This window comes from Pelobates fuscus, chromosome 4, assembly GCF_036172605.1.
Source record: "Pelobates fuscus isolate aPelFus1 chromosome 4, aPelFus1.pri, whole genome shotgun sequence".
NCBI classification, from domain to species: Eukaryota; Metazoa; Chordata; class Amphibia; order Anura; family Pelobatidae; genus Pelobates; species Pelobates fuscus.
The window spans coordinates 148743554-148765406 of record NC_086320.1 but is presented as its reverse complement, the minus strand read 5'-3'; the positions used below and the strand labels follow the sequence as shown (position 1 = coordinate 148765406).

The 21853-nt window shown below is 42.2% G+C and overlaps 1 protein-coding gene across 1 annotated transcript in view; it reads right to left on the bottom strand.

Annotated features, from left to right (window-relative positions):
• Positions 1–21853, bottom strand: part of RIPOR2 (RHO family interacting cell polarization regulator 2) — a 215268-nt gene that overhangs the window by 52251 nt on the left and 141164 nt on the right. The window lies entirely within an intron of this gene.

Here is a 21853-nt window from a genome sequence, read left to right as displayed (position 1 = left end):
ATCACTACAGGGTCAGGAAAACAAACATGTATTCCTGACCCTATAGTGCTAAATCCACAATTTAGGTAGCTTGCCCCCCCTCACCCTCTATAAAAGCTTAAAACTCACCTTATTCCAGCGCTGCGCGGGTCCACCGGAGCTGGCTCTGCCCCCTTTGTGACTTCATCTAAATTGGCAATTTTTAGTCAATCCAATGCTTTCCCTTTAAAATAGGCACAGGGCGGGGCCAAATGCCATTTTGGCTAATCAGGACTTCCTCATAGAGATGCATTGAATCAACGCATCTCCATGAGGAAAATTCAGCGTCTCCATGCAGAACGTGGGAACGCTGAACGGCAGGGCTGCTTACTGTGCAGCCCTGACCCAGGAAGCCCCAGGAAGGAGTGGCCACTTGGAGGTGTCCCTAGGGTAATGTAAACACTGCCTTTCTCTGAAAAGGCAGTGTTTACATGAAAATGCCGGAAGGGAGCTATTATACTCACCAGAACAGCTACATTAAACTGTAGTTATTCTGGTGACTATAGTGTCCCTTTAAATTAAACAAGCGTTTTAATACAATATAAATAAAAAAACTCAGTATTTATAAGATACTCAAACTCCACAGGTGATACTCAAAAAATTAGAATATCGTGAAAAAGTTCATTTATTTCAGTAATGCAACGTAAAAGGGGAAACTAATATATGAGATAGACACATTACATGCAAAGCAAAATAGTTCAACTGTGATTTGTCATAAGTGCGATGATTATGGCTTTCAGCTCATGAAAACCCCAAATTCACAATCTCTGTAAATTAGATAAAACAAGGAGTGTACATAGAACAATATCGGACCTCTGAAAAGTATAAGCATGCATATGGATTTGTTTGGGCCCCTTTTGCAGCAATTACTGCCTCAATGCGGCGTGGCATGGAAGCTATCAGCCTGTGGCACTGCTGAGGTATTATGGAAGACCAGGATGCTTCAATAGCGGCCTTCTGCTCTTCTGCATTGTTCGGTCTCATGACACTAATCTTTCTCTTGGCAATGCCCCATAGAGTTTCTATAGGGTTCAAGTCAGGCGAGTTTGCTGGCCAATCAAGCACTGTAATTCCACGGTCATTTAACCAGGCTTTGGTGCTTTTGGCAGTGTGGGCAGGTGCCAAGTCCTGCTAGAAAATGAAGTCAGCATCCCCATAAAGCTCGCCTGCGGAAGGAAGCATGAAGTGCTCCAAAATCTCCTGGTAGACAGCTGCGTTGACCCCGGACTTAATGAAGTACAGTGGACCAACACCAGTAGATGACATGGCTCCCCAAATCAACACAGACTGTGGAAACGTCACACTGGACTTCAAGCATCTTGCAGTGTGTGCCTCTCCATTCTTCCTCCAGACTCTGGGTCCTTGGTTTCCAAATGAGATGCAAAAGTTGCTCTCATCAGAAAAGAGGACTTTGGACCACTGAGCAACAGACCAGGTCTGTTTTTCTTTAGCCCAGGTAAGACGCTTCTGACGTTGTTTGTTGTTCAGGAGCGGCTTGACAAGAGGAATACGACATCTGAAGCCCATGTCCAGTATCCGTCTGTGTGTGGTGGCTCTTGATGCACTGACTCCAGCCTCAGTGAAAGTCCCCAACACTTTTGAATGGCCTTTTCCTGACAATCCTCTCCAGGCTGTGGTCATCCCTGCTGCTTGTGCACCTTTTTCTTCCACACTTTTCCCTTCCACATAACTTTCTATTAATGTGCTTTGATACAGAACTTTGGGAACGTCCAACTTCCTTCGCAATTACATTTTGAGGCTTTCCCTCCTTATGGAGGGTGTCAATGATGGTTTTCTGCACAACTGTCAAGTCAGCAGTCTTCCCCATGATTGTGATTCCTAATGAACCAGACTGAGAGACCATTTAAAGGATCAGAAACCCTTTGTCGGTGTTATGGCTTACTTAGCTGATTAGTGTGGGACACTGTGAGCCTAGAATATTGCACCTTTTCACAATATTCTAATTTACTGAGATTGTGGATTTGGGGTTTTCATGAGCTGTCATAAGCCATCATCGCACTTATGACAAATCACAGCTTGAACTATCTTGCTTTGCATGTAATGTGTCTATTTCATATATTAGGTTCCCCATTTAACCCCTTAAGGACACATGAAATGTGTGACATGTCATGATTCCCTTTTATTCCAGAAGTTTGGTCCTTAAGGGGTTAAGTTGCATTACTGAAATAAATGAACTTTTTCACGATATTCTAATTTTTCGAGTATCACCTGTATGTTACACGGTTCAGAGAGGGAAGTGCTCATTGCATTGTACAGAACACTGGTGAGACCTCACTTGGAGTACTGTACACAGTACTGGAGACCAGATCTTCAGAAGGATATTGATACCTTAGAGAGAGTTCAAAGAAGGGCTACTAAACTGGTTCATGGATTTCAGGATAAAACTTACCAGGAAAGGTTAAAGGATCTTAACATGTATAGCTTGAAGGAAAGACGAGACAGGGGGGATATGATAGAAACATTTAAATACATAAAGGGAATCAACACAGTAAAGGAGGAGACTATATTTAAAAGAAGAAAAACTACCACAACAAAAGGACATAGTCTAAAATTAGAGGGGCAAAGGTTTAAAAATAATATCAGGAAGTATTACTTTACTGAGAGGGTAGTGGATGCATCGAATAGCCTTCCAGCTGAAGTGGTAGAGGTTAACACAGTAAAGGAGTTTAAGCATGCGTGGGATAGGCATAAGGCTATCCTAACTATAAGATAAGGCCAGGGACTAATGAAAGTATTTAGAAAACTGGGCAGACTAGATGGGCCGAATGGTTCTTATCTGCCGTCACATTCTATGTTTCATCTTTGTGATATAATTCACATGTTGTTTGCCAAGCACTGTGCTTTTGCAAATATATATATATATATATATATATATATAGCAGGAATGATGAAACAATGGCAAACAGTTGTTGCGTATATTTAAACCCTTAGTGACCAGACCATTTTTCTATTTTCTTACCGTTAAGGACCAGGGTTTTTTTACATTTCTGGGGTGTTTGTGTTTAGCTGTAATTTTCCTCTTACTAATTTACTGTACCCACACATATTATATTCAGATTTTCTCGCCATTAAATGATCTTTCTAAAGATACCATTATTTTCATCATATCATATAATTTACTATAACATTTTTTTATAAAATATGATGAAAATTCTTTAGAAAACCCACACTTTTTCTAAATTTGACCACCAAAATCTGTTACGCATATACAACCGCCCAAAAACACCCATGCTAAATAGTTTCTACATTTTGTCCTGAGTTTAGAAATACCAAATGTTAACATGTGCTTAGCTTTTTTGGAAAGTTATAGGGCAATAAGTACAAGTAGCTATTTACAAACCATTTTTTTTTTTCAAAATTAACGCACGTTACATTGTACACGGATATCTGTCAGAAATCCCTAAATAACCATTCACATGTATATATTTTTTTAAAAGAAGACACCCTAAGGTATTAAACTTGTGGTATTTTGACTCTTTTCATGCAACCATTTTACCACCAATCTATGCCAAATAAAAAAAGTAAAAAAAAAAAAAGAATAGGTGATTTTTCTTTGACACACATAGCAATTTAAAAATACATGTACGGAGAACTTTACGGGTTACTGCCAAAGAACACCCCAAGATGTATTCATCAACATCTCCTGGGTACAGTGATACCACCCATGTATAGATGTGTTGGGTTCTCTGGGGGCTAAAATACCTTATTTGGAGGATGCACATTCCAGTTTTCCAACTTGGAATTTTCATAGCTGGTCATCATGCACCCATGTCCTATTTGGGACATTTTTGAAGCCGGACAGTGTAATTTACCCCCATCAAACCATATATTTTTGAAAAGTAGACACCCTAGGGTATTTCAAATGGTGGTATTTTATAGACATGTGCAATTCGGTTCGGTCCTAATGGAAATTCGCACACATTTCCGACATTTGGATGCTTTTCGGAAGTGCCGAAGTGCTTCGGAGTTCTGAAAAGTGGAAAAACTGGTAGTGGTAGGATTGGGGTTGGGTAAAGAGTAGTGTTAGGGTTGGGCTAAGAGTAGGGTTAGAGTTAGGGTAGGGTAAGGAGTAGGGTTAGGGTTGTATTAGGAGTAGGGTTAGGGTACCTCTCCCCCTAACCTACCCATCTCCTAACCCTACCCTAACCCTAACCCAACCCCTAATCCTACCCCTAACCCTACACTTACCCGAATTGCCGAAGTCCCGAATTTCGGAAGTGCCAAACTGAATTGCTGAAATTCGGAATGATGTACCAAACCACATTTTTTGCCCATGCACATCGCTACTATTTTAACACTTTCCATGCACTAATTCTACCACCAGTCTTTGTCAAATGTTTGGGAAGTCATTTTTTAGTGTTTTCACTCACATCGTGCTTTAGGCATGGATTCTCAGTTCCTGTTATGTGTTACTGAAAAAGAACATCCCAATATGTGTTCAGCAACATCTCCCGAGTACAACAGTGTCCTCAATGTAAAGGTTTTATGGGTTTTTGCAAACTTACAGGGGTCAAATGTTTCATCATTTCATCATTTGAATGTTTGCACATTGAGATTTGCCAGATTGGTTTGCTGGGCCTATGTTGCCTTTGAGACCATATATTAGCCCAGGAATGAAAATTAACCCCATCATGGCATACCATTTGTAAAAGACGACAACCCACAGTATTCAAAATGTTGTATGTCCAGTCTTTTGTAGTAGCCACTTAGTCACAAACGCTGGCCAAAGTTAGCGTTTTTATTTGTTCTTTGCATTTTTTTTTTACACAAAAACTGCACTTTTACTGGTGAGTTCATCGTTGTGATACGTTTTACGGGCTCAAACACCTATATTTGTGTTCAGACAACTCTCCCGAGTATAACAATACCCCCTATGTACTGGTTTTATGGTGTTTTGGAAAGTTACCGGGTCAATATAGGGCTTGCAAGATTCAGTTTGCCAGATGTGATAATATTTCATATTAATTAAGTATGATTGATTGATCACTATTGAGCAACTCAAACATTTATAGTAGTAGTTAAGATGGCACCGGTAGGCATATAAGCACACATAGCACATATTACTAGATGCAGGCTTGAAGGCCACAATTACTAGATGCAGGCTTGAAGGCTTTATGCCACAGCTATTAAGAACTGACACAGCACTACAGCTGTTTACTAAGCTGACACAGCACTATAAGCTGACACAGCACTTCAGCAGTTTGAGAAACTTATGTTATCATCAAAAACTTATGTTTCCATCTCTAGAACAGTACAAAGAAAGCTTGTAGATAAGCGATAATTAACCGCACAAGACTTGGCATAAGTTCTGGTGGTCCTGAACAGTCTGTATCAAGGTCTTTTGCTGGGCTGCACTGATAAGGAACTACTGTCTGTCCTTGAAGACAGGTATATAAGACTATGGGAATCTTGCGCTCACTTGGAGAACTACCCACCTGTAATGCGGACGCGTGTTACTGGTTTCTGCTGTTCCCAGAAGAGAGGGCCTCTCCGAGTGACTGCATGAGTTCCCCCCAGTCACGTCTGGCAAGGAGACAACCAAGCTTCTCTAATGGTGATGTATACTTAAGCTGATATATCTAGATACTAAGCTGTTTGAAGTAAATGCATGCAACTACTTAAATGAGAGTAAAACTTACTTTGCTTAGATCCCTTTGTGGATAATAAAGTGTAGTGTGAATTCTTATATTCAACTTGGTCTCTGTGTGATTTCTCTTTCCAATAACTCAATGTACTCTATCCGAACTGGGTTGTGTGCCCGCCAATAACGCTATAAACCTTATTAGGTATTGATTATTACGGTTTGGATATTGGTGCTTCATGAATTTAATGATTAGGCACAACACCAGATTGGTTTGCTGGGTCTGTATTGCCTTTTGAGACAATATGGTAGCCCAGGAACGTGAAATAACCCCATTATGGCATACCATTTTCAAATGTAGACAACCCAGGGTATTCAAAATGGGGAATGTCCAGTCTTTTGTCCAGTAGCCACTTAGTCACGAATGCTGACAAAAGTTAGTGTTTTTATTTGTTGTTTTATAAAAAAAAATTTCAAATTGATTATATATACATTATATATATATATATATATATATATATATAAACACACACACATATATATACATATACACACTACGTGTGTATGTATGTATGTATATATATATTTACATACACACATATAGTGTGTGTGTGTGTGTATATATATATATATGTATATATATATATATATATATATATTCATTCATAGATGGCTTGGCACTCACCCTTTCTTCTCATATAGAAATATAGATTATTGCCCTGGTGCAATCCCATGTTGGAAGTATATAAAACAAAGAAAAAAGATACACTCTGTGGTCTTCAATGAATAAACTGGTATTTAATCCATGCAGGAATTTACATATAAGCTAGATCGACGTTTCGACCCGTTCGGGTCTTCCTCAAGATCAATATTTTACAAAAACTTAAATCTATATATAAGTAAAATGTAAATGTACTCACCAATAGTGACAGAATCCCTCAGCCTATCAGTGCGAACCCGGAAGTGACTACCGTCGGTCACGTGACATGACGTGATTAGAACGTGAGGATATGATCTGTGGTTGCTAGGATATCGATAAACATGCATTAAAGAAAATTGCAGTATAATCATCTCCGTGTAAACAGTTGAGAGTGACTCTAAAACAAGGGACTTGAAGAAAATTTTCTTGCACTTGTTTTACATTCACTGTGTATTTCACAAAGCATAGCTGAGATCTAGTAAATAGCCCAGTAATTTATCACTTCAAGTCACTTGATTTAGAGTCAATCTCAACTGTTTACACAGAGATGATTATACCGATACTTTAATATGCATGTTTATCCATATCCTAGCAACCACAGATCACGTCATCAAGCTTTTTTTAAATATTGATCTTGAGGAAGACCCGAATGGGTCGAAATGTCGATCTAACTTATATGTAAATTCCTGTATGGATTTAATACCAGTTTATTCATTGAAGACCGCAGAGTGCATTATAAATATATATACATACATATACACACACACACTTATTTCCTATATATGTATAATATAATATATATATATATATATATATATATATATATATATATATATATATATATATATATAAAAAACAGACACTCCTCATCTACCGTAGAACGAATTGGTCGGTAAGTGAGGAGTTAAGGGATTCCCTGCTCTGGTGTGTTCATCTATGTTTAGGGAAATTTCCCCGAACATAGATTTGAGGGATTCCCTGCTCTGGTGCATTAGTCTATGTTCGGGGAAGTTTCACCAAACAGACATGCGCACCAGAGCAGGGAATCCCCACGATGGCTCGCACTTACGCCTGGTCATATTGTATGTATACTGTCTGAGCCCAGACAGTCCCCCTCAGAAGAAGACCGATCACCAGCAGGGAATGGCAGCGATCGGTAAGTACATGGGGAGGGAGAGGAAGGGGTTAATTTTTTTTAACTTTATTAAAAAAAAATATTTTTGGTTATTTTAACTGATTGCCTCGACCCCTCGAGGCACTCAGTACAGGCAGAGCATCGGAAACCTGTCTGAAGGCTTCTGATGCTCTTGCCTACACTGCCGGGCGCCGCAGGCAGCAACCCGGAAGTGGTCGCTCCGGGGGGAGCGATCCATCGGGTGCCCACTAGTGAGAGGGGGTATTCCACGTTGCCTCGACATCGAGGCATCGTGTAGTACCCATAGAGTGGCTGGAAGTGATCATAATCGCTTCCAGCACTCAAGTTTACCACGGACGTATGAGGTACGTCCACGGTCCTTAAGGACTGTTTTTTGTCGCATGTACGTCATTCGCCCGCGGTCCTTAAGAGGTTAATATTAACTTTTAAGATTTTTTTATTTTTTTATTGACATAGTTCCATAGCAGGTGGAGTGTCAGAGAAACGGTGTCTGTCCTGACATTCCAACTGTTGCAGCATGCAGCGCATGTACAAAGTCTTATGATGGTTCCCTTCCTGCTTTGCGCAGCAGGTCATTAGTGCATATATTATTATTAGTATTTATATAGCGCCAACTTATTCCGCAGCGCTTTATGTGGAAGTCAGTCGAGTACAAATAGTGTGAAACTCGCAGGTGGGCATGGCTAAGTGGCTGGGTTATGATCTAGAGGACTGTTATTTATTCATTTTTTTAATTTTTTTTTTTAAACGAAAGATATTTAACCCCTTAAGGACTGGACTTTTTTTGCGATGTTGTACATTTGCGACCAGGCATCTTTTTACACTTTTGTGGTGTTTGTGTTTAGCTGTAATTTTCCGCTCTCTCATTTACTGTTCCTATACAAATTATATATTGTTTTTTTCAGGACAAAAGGGGCTTTCTTTACATACCATTATTTATATAATCTCATGTAATTTAATTTTAAAAAAATGAAAAAATATGATGAAAAATTGAAAAAAATACATGTTTTTTGACTTTTATGTGAAAAATCTTTTATTCATCTACAAAAGCGAATGAAAAAAACTGCTAAATAGATTCAAAATTTTGTCCTGAGTTTAAAAATACCCAGTGTTTACATGCTTTTTGCTATTTTTTTGCATGTTATAGGGCTATAAGTACAAGTAGGATATTGCGGTTTCAAAACATACATTTTTAAAATGTATCAATAGTGACATTGTAACACTATTATCTGTCATAAATCGCTGAATAACACCCCACATGTACATATTTTTTTTAAAGTAGACAACCCAGGGTATTCAATATGGGGTATGTCCAGACTTTTTTAGTAGCCACTTAGTCGCAAACACTGGCCAAAGTTAGCGTTCATATTTGTTTGTGTGTGAAAAAAGTAAAAAACGAAATTGAACGCTAATTTTGGCCAGTGTTTGTGACCAAGTGGTTACTAAAAAAGACTGGACATACCCCATTTGCAATACCTTGGGTTGTCTTCTTTCGCAAATGGTATGCCATCATGGGGGTAATTCTCATTCCTGGGCTACCATACGCTCTCAAAGGCAATGTAACCAACCTGGCCATTTTCAATGCAAAAATATTTGACCCATATATTTGACCCTGTAACTTTCAAAAACGCTATAAAACCTGTACATAGGGGGTACTGTTATACTCAGGAGACTTTGCTGAACACAAATATTAGTGTTTCAAAACTGGAAAATGTATCACAACAATTATATCATCAGTAAACGTGCTGTTTATGTGTGAAAAATGCAAAAAAAGTCACTTTCACTGACAATATCATCGCTGTGATATGTTTTACTGTTTTGAATCACTAATATTTGTGTTCAGCAAAGTCTCCCGAGTAAAACAGTACCCCCCATGTACAGGTTTTAGGGTGTCGTAGAACGTTACAGGGTAAAATACAGTGCTAGCAAATTAAATTCTCTAGACTTTCGGCCTGGGTTGGCAGGCAGGTCCCTTAAATTGCAATCAATAAAATAATTTAATTATGTAAAAATATTACATAAATACGCACGTAGAATTTAAATATATGTGCATATTTATATATTTGAAGTCTACGTGTATATTTATATAATTATTTATGTCATTTTGTATATGGACATATGAATAGTTCGTATTCTTTTTATTTATTTATATATATACATAGATATATATACAATTTCATTCTAAGTGTATTTTGATATAAATATATATATTAATATCAAAATACAGTTAGAATAACATTTCGTATAGATATATAATTTTTTTTAATTTTTATTATTATTTTTAATTTTTTTAATTTAATTTAAATTATTTATTATTCGTATTGTATAATAATATATATATACAATATATATATAGTTATTATATATATTATATATATACGTGTGTAAATTAATTATAAGTGTAATTTTATATTAATATATGTACATATTAATATAAAAATACACTTAGCATGACATATATATATGATATATAGACATATATTATATAGGTATAATATATGTCTATATATCATATATATACACATATATAATAATATTTTTTTTTTATTAACTATAACTTTAAAAAATGTTTATGATTTTACAGTTGCAGGGAGACTGCCTGTCAGCACAGACAGTCCCCCTGCAGGCAGAGACTAGGACACCTATTGTTGGGCGATCACATGGCCACAGGGGTCCTAATCCGCCATGGGGAGACTGTCTGGGCTGCAGGCAGTCTCCCCACAACGGGAGCACCGCCGATCGCCGCCGGGGGAACGACGGCGATCGGGTAAGTACATTTTAAATTTAGGACGGTTCAGGACCGTCGTCGGTCGGCAACGCAAAAATGCAGATGACGGTCCTGAACCGTCTTGCGTCCTTAAGGGGTTAAAGGAATACTCTGGGCTCCATTAAAACAATCTCAATTCAGTTGTTAAAACATCATCTCAATTAAGCAGTTATGGTGTAGGGAGGTTCAGGGCATAGTGTTACCTTAAGTATGTGCCCTTCACACAGTTTCATGAATGAGAAGCATGTTATAAGCTGAGAGTGTCAGTTGATCTTCTCAGCCTGCCTGTCAGGGCCGGATTGGCCCACTAGGATATCGGGAAATTTCACGGTGGGCGGGTGGTAACTGGGGCTGGACAGACAGTTGTCTGTGCTGCCGGCCGCAGAGGGGAGCTTGCTGTTTTGGCGGCCGCAGGGGGAGCTGGCTCCTGGCTGTTCTGGTGGCCGCAGGGGGAGCTGGCTGTGCTGGCTCTGCTCCCCCGCCCTCGCATGCTACTTAATGAGTCAAGGGCCGGAATATGATGTCAAATTCCAGCCCCGGTCTCATTAAGCTGAGCACTGGGGAGCAGAGACAGCACAGCCAGCTCCCCTTGTGGCCGCCAGCACAGCCAGGAGCCAGTTCCCCCCTGCAGCCGCCAGCACACCTTACCCAGTTGTCTGCCCTGCACGACTCCCTGGCCGGTCACCCACAGGTAGCTTTATTATTTCAGCCTGTCATGGTACATGTGTGTGTGTGTCTGTCATGGTACGTGTGTGTCTGTGTGTGTCTGTCATGGTACATGTGTGTGTGTGTCTGTCATGGTACGTGTGTGTGTGTCTGTCATGGTACGTGTGTGTGTGTCTGTCATGGTACGTGTGTGTGTGTCTGTCATGGTACGTGTGTGTGTGTCTGTCATGGTACGTGTGTGTGTGTCTGTCATGGTACGTGTGTGTGTGTCTGTCATGGTACGTGTGTGTGTGTCTGTCATGGTACGTGTGTGTGTGTCTGTCATGGTACGTGTGTGTGTGTCTGTCATGGTACGTGTGTGTGTGTCTGTCATGGTACGTGTGTGTGTGTCTGTCATGGTACGTGTGTGTGTCTGTCATGGTACGTGTGTGTGTCTGTCATGGTACGTGTGTGTCTGTCATCTGTCATGGTGTATGTGTCTGTCATCTGTCATGGTGTATGTGTCTGTCATCTGTCATGGTGTATGTGTCTGTCATCTGTCATGGTGTATGTGTCTGTCATCTGTCATGGTGTATGTGTCTGTCATCTGTCATGGTGTATGTGTCTGTCATCTGTCATGGTGTATGTGTGTGTGTCTGTCATGGTGTATGTGTGTGTGTCTGTCATGGTGTATGTGTGTGATGTGTGTCTGTGTGTGTTTAAAAATAATGTTTTTACTCACTTTTTTTTCCAGGGCTGCTTTGTATCCCCAGTCCAGCCCTGCTTCCTCACTGCTCACTGAAGTCTCAGATATTGCTGGAGGCCAGTAGGATGAGCTGATGGAGCGGTCTTAACAACTTTGGGGTTAAGCCGTCCGACTTCCTGGCTACATAGCAACTTGATTGAGATGAAGCTATTGTGAACAGTGTTCCTTTAACCCCTTAAGGACCAAACTTCTGGAATAAAAGGGAATCATGACATGTCACACATGTCATGTGTCCTTAAGGGGTTAAAGGGACACTATAGTCTCCAGTCCAGAACAACTACAGCTTATTGTACTGGTGAGTATAGTTAGTCTGTGGTGGAATCTCGGTAAAAATACATTTAGTAGGCCGAGATTACCACGTGGCATGTGTACGTGCATATGCTGACGTATCGATCAGTTGGTTGCACGAGGCAAGATACGATCAGTAGTGTACGGAGCATGTGCAAGAATACAGGATGTAGTATTCCCCTCCTCCATTGTGCTGGACAAGCCATGCGGTCAAGCAGGAAGTTAATTCTTATTTGTATTGATTGGTTAAGAGAATGTGCGGGTGGAGCTTAATATGGGAGGAGTTATGTGCCTATATAAGGAGCCTGCACTATTGTCCGGGACTCAGAACTTGTGGTATTTTGGTGACGCTAGTCCCTCTGAGTCCCGATCGGTGATCCAATAAAGAATCTCTTCCTTCCTGAAGAAACCTGTGTCCATCTCTCTGTGCTTCGCTTCCGTCAGTTTCTCCGGTATCATTTGGTGCGTTGGCCGGGAAGCTCATCGTTCAACGGTAGCTGAGAGGCAGAGGCGTGAGACGGTCTATCTTTGCCCACGTTCTCTACGGCTGCACCCCTGAACTTCTGCGTGGACCTCCCTTCGTCTCGGCGCCACTGGTCTGTTGTCCAGGAGATCATCGGCCTCTAAGTGAGAAGTGCTGGGGTGTCCCCGTCGATGAGTGTGAACTCAGGTTCAGGAACGAGGAGGTAAGACAACTGCTGTTTTAGACGGCAGAACCCACTAGGGGTATACCGATTGTGCGGTAGGCCCAAAGGGGTTTGAATCTGTGTATCTGCCCCCTCTGTCGGAGGGAAGGAGCGAAGGCGCACCGCTCGATCGAACGCTCTTTAGTCAGACCGTTTGATTTTGTTAGTCAGGCGGGGTCCTGGTGTAAATAGCCCTAGCCGGACACCGGTGTCTTGTCTAGACTAGCGTTCTAGGGTGTATATTACGTTCGCTAGGTCGGAGGGACCGGGAGACTAAGCGGCGCCTGTGTAAATTCGGTTCGCTAGCTCTCAACCTATCTGGGCTAAGTGGGAAGGCGTGTAAATTTGGAACCCACTAGACTTTTGATAGTGCGACTAAGAGGCGCCTGTGTAAATTCGGTTCTCTAGCTCGCTATATGTGGTGATTGGGCAGTGTGGCTAACCAAAACGGGTGTATATAGTTTTAGGTAGTCCATTCAAGGTACTGGCCAATAGTTTAGTTGGGAATTGTAAATGTGATAAAGATTGTTTAGTAAAGTGTATATCTTGTTAGATAGCGCGAGCTCAGCCGTCTAGCGAGAGTGTTAATAGTGTGTTGCTGTATTATAGTGCACGGTACCATAACCCTGTATATTTACTGACACTGTATATAAGTACTAATCATTGTCGTCCATTGCATGTTTAACACCATAACCACTAATAATTGTATTGTGACCTTAACTTGTGCTTTGACCTATGCTAACCGTACTGTAAACGCTATTTGTAAAAGACGATGTTACTGGGGTGTGTTATAGACGGGTAATTCATATATAGAGAATTATAGCGTGGGTGACTGTATAGTTTCGCCAAAGGGCATAATATTGATTATATAGTGACTGGTGTAACAGCTGTGTGTGTACGGGAATTCCCTGAGTGTTTATTGTTATTGTGTACGTTTCACTTGGTAACTGTACCACGTGGTGCTGTTGCCAGAGGAAACGGGTGTGACTGTTGAATAGTACGCGTGTATAGTATTCGTTGTCGACGACGTTCCATTGTTAAGTATGGGTGCGTCGCAGTCAACGATTCCGGATCCCTTAGGTTGTATGGTGAAGAATTTTAAAAAGGGATTCAAAACTTGTGATTTTGGGGTTAAAATGTCTCCTGTACGTTTGGTCACTTTGTGTACTAGGGAGTGGCCTACTTTGGTTGCGGCATGGCCGCCACGTGGCAGTTTGGATCCAACTCTGGTACAGCGCTTACACGTGGCTGTATCAGGTAGGCCTGAACTTTACGGCCAGTTTCCTTATATTGATTGTTGGAGACAGGCCGTAAATGACTCGCCAAAATGGCTCCAGACATGCCACGAGGAGCAGTGTCGCCTCATGGTAGCTAGGACTTGTTTGTCCACTAGGACTGGTGTTAGGCCCATTTTGGACACGCCCCCTGAGTCCGAGATCCCTTTGCCGCCCCCTTACTTTCCGTTAAGAGGAAGTGACGCAAATGCAGGAAGTCCTGCAACCCTCCCCTCATTACCCTCATCCACTTCCGCTTCCTCCTCCAGTACAGGATCCACCCCCCCTCGTACTAAATCTCCCCTTCCGGAATCAGAACCAACCCCCATTAAAAACGAATATCCTGATTTGGCGCCACTTCAGACTTCCGGTCAAGCTTCATCTAGCTCGGCTCGAAGTGTTTTATTTACAACCTTTTCCCAAAACCAAGCTCCCATATCCCCATACCCTATTTCTCCCCGACTGGAACCTATGACTGACGCCCCTCCACGTAGCCCCATACAGACCCGACAGTTGACCGGTGCCCAACAATTAAAACACTATCAGATGCCTCTTCGTCTGAATCCTGGGTCAGCCTATATCGATGCCGCAGGCCAAATGGCACATGCTGACCCAGTCTTTGTATATGTCCCATTCACGACAACCGATCTCTTAAATTGGAAGACCCACAATTCCTCGTATACTGAGAAACCACAAGCTATGACTGATCTGTTCACCTCAATAGTACAGACACATAACCCGACATGGGCTGATTGCCAGCAGTTATTAATGACTTTATTCAACAATGAGGAAAGGACAAGAATTAATCAAGCGGCTATTAAAGCGCTAGAGGATAAAGCCCGTACTTTGAACCAAGCTAATCCAGCAGCATGGGCCGCAACACATTATCCCAATACCGATCCCGACTGGAATGTAAACGGTGCTGATATGGTTCAACTCAGAGCCTATAGAGACGCTATAAGTGCTGGCATGAAAGTCGGAGGAAAGAAAGCCATTAACATGTCGAAGACAGTTGAGGTGATTCAGAAAAGCGATGAAGCGCCCAGTGTCTTTTATGACCGATTATTGGAGGCATACCGCTTGTATACCCCCTTTAATCCGGAAGACGCAGACAATTCCCGAATGGTGAACTCCGCCTTTGTCAGCCAAGCTTACGGAGATATTAAGCGCAAGCTACAAAAGTTAGAAGGGTTTTCAGGTATGTCAATCACCCAACTAATGGAGGAAGCGAATAAGGTTTATATGAATAGGGAAACAGAAAGTAAGAAAGAGGAGGAGCGCAAGATGCGTAAAAAGGCTGATATGCTAGCGGTAGCGATCGCAGGCGTAGATAGACGGGGCCCAGATAGAGGCGATAGTAGATGGAATAGGGAGCCTTTGAGTAGGAATCAGTGCGCGTATTGCAAGGAAGAAGGGCATTGGAGGAACGAATGTCCACAAAGAGAGCAGTACGAGAGAGACCAACCCAGGGCAGGTTATGGAAACTTTAGAGGCAGAGCGAGAGGTAGAGGAGGCCCCGGAGGGAGTAATGGTAATAGAGGGAGTAATGGTAACAGAGGAAGTGTTAGGGAAGACAGGTATATTCCAGCAGCGCAAAGGTCCGGCGATAGAGAAGGTAGGGACTTTGTAGGATTGGCTGACACGGTCATGGAGGACTATTGATACCGACCGGGCTCCATCCCCCTTGGTCGAGCGGAGCCTATGGTCGATGTATCAATAGGGGGAAAAAGGAGTGCGTTCATGATCGACACTGGTGCTGAACATTCAGTGGTGACTAATCTAGTTGCTCCTCCATCTGGAAGGACTATTACTGTGATAGGAGCAACTGGAAGAAGTGCTGAAAAACCGGTTCTTAAAAGTCGACTCTGTACATTGGGAGGCCACGTAGTAAAACATCAATTCCTTTATATGCCTGAATGTCCAGTCCAATTGCTGGGACATGATATGCTATCAAAATTACAAGTGCAGATTACGTTCCTACCAAATGGAACAACATCTTTAAAGTTTAATGGACCTTCAGGTATCATGACATTATCCGTACCAAAGGAAGAAGAGTGGCGACTTTATACAGCGTTGACTAGCCAAAACCCTAGGAGTGATGAGACATTATTTAACATACCAGGAGTTTGGGCAGAGAACAACCCACCAGGACTGGCCCGCAATATTCCACCTATAAAAATTGAACTAAAACTTGGGGTTTATCCAGTGAGCCTAAGACAATACCACATCCCGCAGAAGGCTAAGAAGAACATCCAATCCTATCTGGATAAGTTCATACGGTATGGTATCCTAAAATTCTGTACTTCCCCCTGGAACACCCCATTGCTGCCTGTTCAAAAGCCCGGTACAGATGAGTATCGACCTGTGCAGGACTTGAGAGCAGTCAATGATGCGGTTGTTAGTATACATCCAGTTGTACCCAATCCATATAACCTGCTTGCTTTAATTCCGGGCGGGGCTACTTACTTTACAGTCTTAGACCTCAAAGATGCCTTCTTTTGCCTCCGAATTGCCGCAGAAAGTCAATGTATTTTCGCTTTCCAATGGGAGAACGCTGTAACGGGCTCAAAACGCCAAATGACTTGGACAAGACTGCCCCAAGGGTTTAAAAATTCACCTACCCTATTTGGTTCAGCCCTAAGTCAAGATCTACTGGATTTCGAGTCCATCCCAGGAGAGTGTGTATTGTTACAATATGTAGATGACTTGTTGATAGCAGCAGTTACAAAAGAAATCTGTCAGCAAGCAACACATGATCTACTACACATTCTCTGGAAGGCAGGATACAAGGTGTCTAGAAAGAAGGCTCAGTTGTGTTTGCCAACTGTCAAATATCTGGGATTCCATATCTCTGAAGGTCAAAGAATTATGGGGCCAGAGAGAAAAGAAGCTGTCTGCCAAATACCAATACCCAAGAATAGAAGACAAGTGCGAGAATTCTTGGGGGCAGCAGGCTTCTGTAGGATATGGATTCCCAGCTACGCGATACTGGCAAAACCTCTGTATGCAGCTATCAAAGGTACAGAGCACGACCCCTTCTTATGGACCCAAGAACAGCAAACGGCATTTGAAGATGTGAAGAAGGCTTTGATGAGTGCCCCAGCATTAGGTCTACCTGATCACACACGACCATTCTACTTATATGTACACGAGCAAAGAAGAATGGCTGTGGGAGTATTGACACAGTACTTGGGATCATGGCAAAGACCTGTTGCCTACATGTCTAAGCAATTGGATGCAGTGGCCAGCGGACTTCCACCTTGTCTAAGAGCCGTAGCTGCTGCCGCCCTGCTAGTAGCTGAAGCCGATAAACTCACTCTGGGTCAAGAACTTTATGTACGAGTCCCACATGCAGTACAGACGTTGTTGGATTACAAAGGAAATCATTGGTTTAGTAACAGCCGTATGACCAAGTATCAAGCAATGTTGTGTGAAAACCCCAGAGTGCATTTAGAGACTGTAAACACCTTAAATCCAGCTACCCTTTTGCCACAACCTACTGAAAGTCAACATGATTGTTTGGAAGTAATGGATGAAGTATTCTCAAGTAGACCAGATCTTCGTGATTTTCCCATCCAGAACCCCGATGTTCAATATTATACCGACGGCAGTAGTTATGTGAAAGAAGGGATCCGCTATGCAGGATATGCAGTAACAACAATAGACAAGGTGATAGAAGCTCGGCCATTGGCGAAAGGAACATCAGCACAAAAGGCAGAATTGATAGAACTGACACGAGCGTTACAATTGGCTGAAGGTTTAAGAGTGAACATCTACACGGACTCCAAATATGCGTTTTTAACCACTCATGCCCACGGAGCTTTGTATAAAGAAAGAGGACTACTGAATTCAGAAGGCAAAGAAATCAAATACGCAGCTGAAATCCTACAACTATTGGAAGCAGTGTGGGAGCCGAAAGAAGTCAGTATCATACATTGTCGAGCGCATCTGAGAGGAGATGGTGATGTAACCAAGGGAAATCGGATGGCAGATAGTGCAGCTAAGCGTGCTGCTGAATCAGGAAGACAGGAGTATGTGGGGCATATAGCTGCTCTTATACCAACCCCACTGTCCCAATGGACTCCAGTTTATACAGCTCAAGAAGAGGAGTGGTTAAAGACTGAACCAGGAAAGTATTTGGAGAACAAGTGGTATCAGCTAGAAGATGGAAGAATAGTCATACCAGCATCGCTAGCGGTAGAAATTGTCCAAAATTATCATAACGGGACACATTCTGGGAGAGACAGCACAGAAGAATCTCTCAGAAAACATTTCTACATACCAAGATTGTCCAACTTGACTCAGGCCATTGTACGAAGATGTGTAACGTGTGCTAAAAATAATGCAAGACAAGGACCAGTAAAGCCACCAGGAGTCCAGTTTATGGGGGGACTCCCCATGTCCGATTTACAAATTGACTTTACAGTGATGCCTAAATCGGGTGGACATCGTTACCTGCTGGTAATTGTGTGCACCTATTCAGGCTGGGTAGAAGCATGTCCTACTCGTACAGAGAAAGCAGGAGAAGTTGTGAGATTCCTGCTACGAGAAATAATACCCCGATATGGACTACCCTGTTCTATAGGATCGGACAACGGTCCAGCTTTTGTTCATCAGTGCCTACAACAACTGACTCATATGCTTGGTATAAAGTGGAGGCTTCATACTGCATATAGACCCCAGAGCTCTGGTAAGGTAGAGAGAATGAATAGAACTATTAAGAATCAGTTGGCTAAAATGTGTCAGGAAACCCAACTTAAGTGGAACGTTCTCTTACCCATAGCTCTATTGCGAATCCGCAGTACCCCTACCAGAAGGATGGGCCTCTCTCCTTTTGAAATCATGTATGGGCGACCACCGCCCGTACTTGGTAACCTAAGGGGGGATTTGAGTCAGTTGGGAGAAGGAATTACCCGGCAGCAGGTTGTAGAGTTGGGTAAGACTATGGAGGAGGTACAGAAATGGGTACAAGATAGATTACCTGTGAATATTTATTCCCCAGTTCATAGTTATCATCCAGGAGATCAAGTGTGGATTAAAGAGTGGAATAATGTACCGTTAGGGCCCAAGTGGAGAGGTCCTTATGTTGTTCTTTTGTCTACCCCTACAGCGATAAAAGTAGCCGAAGTGACTCCGTGGATACATCACTCCAGGGTTAAACCAGCAGCAGTCGATTCTTGGCAAGTTACAGCAGATCCAGAGAATCCCTGCAAGATCCGGTTAAAACGCACTACTCAGTCGGAGTAACGAGGAACTATTGTGGATTACAAATTTTATTGTTACAGGGATTTGGTGAAGTGAGTGTTTTTAGACGGCCATAATAAAGCCTGTCCGCTCACCAGCACATAGTATATAAGCCAGGGAAAGTCTCGAAGGGACTCCTGTGAAGACGAGCAGAACTCCATTCCCTGCAGCCCTTACATCCTGGAAGCTGAGGTGCCTTCGCACGGACGAAGACTGAGGATGACGGCGAAAGATGTGTTTTTGATAGTGTTTATTTATGTGTGTTTTTATATTCAGGAAGGTAGAGGTACCGACACTCCTAGCTGTGAGGTATGCATTAAGACTACGAGAACAGGTAACCATATTTCCCAAACCCTAATTTGGCATTCACAATACGAGTGTAAAGGAGATGTATCGAGATGTAGATACCTAAATATAGACTATAGTGTGTGCCATTTAGGAGTAGGAGAACCTAAGTGCTTCAGTCCGGAGTATCAACCTCGTACAATTTGGTTGACTCTCAGGAATGGAGATCCTCAGGGGACCCTAATTAATAAGACGGTGTTAGAATCCGTACATTCTTCGGGTGTTCTGCTATTTGATGCGTGTAAAGCGATATCGAGTGGTAGAAAGCCGTGGAATGTATGTGGGGATCTTAGATGGGAGAGGACGTATGGGTCTAATGATAAATATATTTGTCCCAGTAGTAAAAATAAATATGTGAGTCCTAGATGCCCAAATAAAGACTATAACTTTTGCCCATATTGGTCTTGTGTGGGGTGGGCGACTTGGGGACAGACAGTAGACAAAGACATGATAGTGACTAAGTTGCCGACTAGCCCATATTGTAAGTCTATGGAATGTAATCCCATCCATATACTTATAAATAACCCCGATAAGTTCTTAGACAAATATGGCAATTTATTTGGGTTTCAAATATACGGGACGGGTTTAGATCCTGGGACAGTATTATTTATAGGGATAGAGACTGATACGGTATCCTCCCAAACTCATCAAGTATATCATTCCTTTTATGAAGAAATGAGTATAGATAATAAGATCCCCCATAATGCTAAAAACCTGTTCATTGACTTAGCTGAAAGTATTGCCGGTAGTCTTAATGTTACCAACTGCTATGTGTGTGGAGGTACTAACATGGGAGACCAATGGCCTTGGGAAGCAAAGGAGGTAATGTCCGGTTCTGAGGCAGTTGAACAATTAATATCTTCACAAGCCGATTATCAGATGAGTGTTAGAGGTAAATCTGAGTGGAGATTAAAGACCTCCATCATAGGTTATGTTTGCATAGCAAGGAAAGGAATAATGTATAATACTTCTGTAGGAGAATTAACTTGTCTAGGGCAAAAAGCTTATGATGATAATACAAAGAATAAAACTTGGTGGTCGGCTTCAAATGTCTCAGAACCATCTAACCCGTTTGCTAGATACGCCAATTTAAAGGATGTGTGGTTTGATTTATCCATCACATCTACCTGGAGAGCCCCAGCAAATTTGTACTGGATCTGTGGTAAGAAAGCCTATTCGGAGTTGCCACAGGACTGGGAAGGGGCATGTGTGTTGGGTATGCTCAAACCATCCTTCTTCTTGTTACCGATTGAAACAGGTGAGACTTTAGGTGTTAAAGTGTATGATGTGAATCATGGGAAGAAAAGGGGCCCATAGAGATAGGCGCCTGGGAAGATGATGAATGGCCTCCCCAGCGTATCATAGATTATTATGGGCCAGCTACGTGGGCAGAAGATGGTACCTTTGGTTATAGAACCCCTATTTATATGCTCAACCGAATTATAAGATTACAGGCGGTGGTTGAGATTATCACCAACGAGACATCACAGGCGCTCAATCTTCTAGCGAAGCATAACACCAGGATGAGGACAGCAGTCTACCAAAATAGGTTAGCCTTGGATTACCTTTTGGCAGTAGAGGGAGGTGTATGTGGGAAGTTTAACCTGAGCAATTGCTGTCTTCAGATAGATGACGAAGGGCAAGCAATAGCTGAGCTTACTAGCCATATGGTTAAACTAGCGCATGTGCCTACTCAGGTATGGAAAGGGTATAATCCAAGTAGTTGGTTTGGTAGCTGGTATGAGTGGTTTGGAGGGCTTAAGGCAGTGGTAGGTGGAGTCCTACTGATTTTAATGTTGTGTCTACTCCTGCCGTGTCTTATACCCTTAGTAGTTAGGTCTGTGCAAAGCCTGATAGAAAATATAGCAGAGAGGAAGGCTGCTGCACAGATAATGGCGATTTATAAGTATAAGGCTCTAGATCAGGGAGAACCAATGCAGGAAGATGAGTGTTGAAGATTCACATCATAAGATAAGTCTGGTCTGGTTCAAGGTAACTTGCGGTGTATGCAAACCAAGGTTAAGTGATGCCTCAAGTAATTGTGAAATATCAAGAGGCATCAAAGGGGGGAATGTGGTGGAATCTCGGTAAAAATAAATTTAGTAGGCCGAGATTACCACGTGGCATGTGTACGTGCATATGCTGACGTATCGATCAGTTGGTTGCACGAGGCAAGATACGATCAGTAGTGTACGGAGCATGTGCAAGAATACAGGATGTAGTATTCCCCTCCTCCATTGTGCTGGACAAGCCATGCGGTCAAGCAGGAAGTTAATTCTTATTTGTATTGATTGGTTAAGAGAATGTGCGGGTGGAGCTTAATATGGGAGGAGTTATGTGCCTATATAAGGAGCCTGCACTA